Raw genomic sequence first — 2500 nt, 5'->3', positions numbered from 1 at the left:
GTGTGTGTGTGTGTGGGTGTGGGTGTGTGGGTGTGTTTGTGTATGTTTGTGTGTGTGTGTGTGGGTGTTTGTGAGAAATGAACAAAAAGAACCTTAAGAATTTTCTTTTCTCTGTTCGTATTGCTGCATAACAAGAAAAAAAAACGTTCGTCCAGCTTTTGGAAGTTATTTTTATTGATACGAAATATTCATAATGATTATATTAGTAGGAACACCGTCGAAAAAAAGAAGAAAAAGGAAAAAAAAAAAACTAATCGAATACAATTCTTCTGCAATCTGCACAAACCTTAGCAACATTGCAAAACTTGCTGCGAACTAGTTCTCCTCGTCCTTCACCGAAAGCGATTCCCCATATTCCACCGCCACTTCAAAGAGGATTTGAGGAGGGAAAAAGTTGCCTAATGATGCAAGTTCGAAAACATTCCCCATAGCCACTTATGAGACGGTAGAGTCCCTTTGCTGTTGCCCGGGAAGTCGTGTCGGTAAGGGACGTAACTGTGGGTGTGTATGGTCTTGAGGTTCATAATTCCGTTTCGATATTTATGATTTATGTGTGTTGATCTGATTCTGAGACAAACGCGCGTTCAAACAAACACGTTCATGAACACACACACACACACACAGAATTACACAAACAGTCACACACACACCAACATCCTCTACAAAATCATGAATCTTCTTTCCCTCATAAGTCATAATTACTATCGCATCTTAATACGCAAAAAAGAAAAGAAAATGAAAATGAAAAACGAAATATTTTTTTTTTCTAAGCGTTATATATGGGCTTACTTTGTTAGTCTATCTAATTTTAATGTTATAGGTTTATCTAGATTTTTTGAGAGAAATAGGGATACGATGATGTGTGTACATATATATAGAAAGGTATATATATATATATATATATATATATATATATATATATATATATATATATATACAGTGATGTTATTTATAAATTCATTAATTTACTCGTTCATTCATTTATTTTAGACCTGCCATTGACTTTCACTGATGGCAACGTGTGCCGCGGGCGTGACCCCATATAAATCTAAGCCATAGAATGTCCATTTACGAGGCAAACATTTTTGGCGCGTGCTAGCGTGTTGGATTCCAAACATATTTATTCCTTGCTCTGGATTCCGCTGAGTCGGGAATCTATCAAGTTCTAATTGATTTGAGTTAGATCCGCATTCAGCGTCAGACCCCCCCCCCCCCCTCCCGTTGCGTGTGATGAATGCTGATGACGTGAGTTTGTTTTTATAGTCATTGCACACATGCTTACAAATGCACATAGGAACATCCATTAATCCAACAATCCATCCACACAGAGATATGTGTGGAATTCATGTCGAACAAATTGCAAAGGAACAGTGTGTGTTTTCTTGTTCTTCCCTGTCTTTTTGCGTGTATATATACGGAGAGAGTGAAAGGGATATATACAAAGATGGGGGAGGGAGGGAGGAGACAGAGAGAGAGTGAAAGTGATATATATAGAGAGAGATGGGGGAGGGAGGAAGGAGATAGACAGAGAGAGAGAGATGAAAGAAAAAGGACATAAATCTATTAGTTTTTTCACGGGCATATGAAACAGTAGATGGAATTATGACAGAGACAGTCAAAGGTAAGAATTAAATTATGAAAGAAAAGCAAAAAGACGGAGAATGAAAAATAGTAAAGGTGATAGATAGATTTACAATGATATAGATATTAAAGAAAAATGTAGAACAATGAAACAGAGAAAGAGAAAGACGGAAAATTTTATAAAATCTTGCAATTCTTGGTTTCGATGTTTTTTTTTTTTTCTTTTTCTTTTTTTAGCGTTCTGATTTTGAAATGTTATTTGCCCAGTATTAAATTAAAGTTCTTTTTTTTTTTTTTTTTCCAGCCGACTAATGCATCTTACGTTAAGATGGTAAGTAATAAGTATGGAGACTTGACGGTGAAAATCCGAATGTTGATCCGGTTCACAGCCATAGATTTATGTCTTTTCTTTCATCTCTCTCTCTCTCTGTCTCCTCCCTCCCTCCCCCATTTCTCTCTCTCTCTCTCTCTGTCTCTGTCTCCTCCCTCCCTCCCCCATCTCTCTCTATATATATCCTTTTCACTCTCTCTCCGTATATGTACACACAAAAAGACAAAAATGTACACATATATCTGTGCAGCAGGAACAACGAAGGGAAGAACAAGAAAACACACACTCTGTTCCTTTGCAATTTGTTCGACATGAATTCACATATATCTGTGTAGATGGATTGTTGGATTAATGGATGTTTCTATGTACAATTGTAAGCATGTGTGCAACGATTATAAAAACAAACTCACGTCATCAGCATTCATCACACGCAACGGGAGGGGGGGGGGGGGGGTGACGCTGAATGCGGATCGAACTCAAATCAATTAGAACTTGATAGATTCCCGACACAACGGAATCCAGAGCAAGGAATAAATATGTTTGGAATTCAACACGCTAGCAAGTGCCAAAAATATTTACCTTGCAAAT

This window comes from Penaeus vannamei, chromosome 12, assembly GCF_042767895.1.
Source record: "Penaeus vannamei isolate JL-2024 chromosome 12, ASM4276789v1, whole genome shotgun sequence".
Classification (NCBI taxonomy): Eukaryota; Metazoa; Arthropoda; class Malacostraca; order Decapoda; family Penaeidae; genus Penaeus; species Penaeus vannamei.
This window is presented reverse-complemented; position numbering follows the sequence as displayed.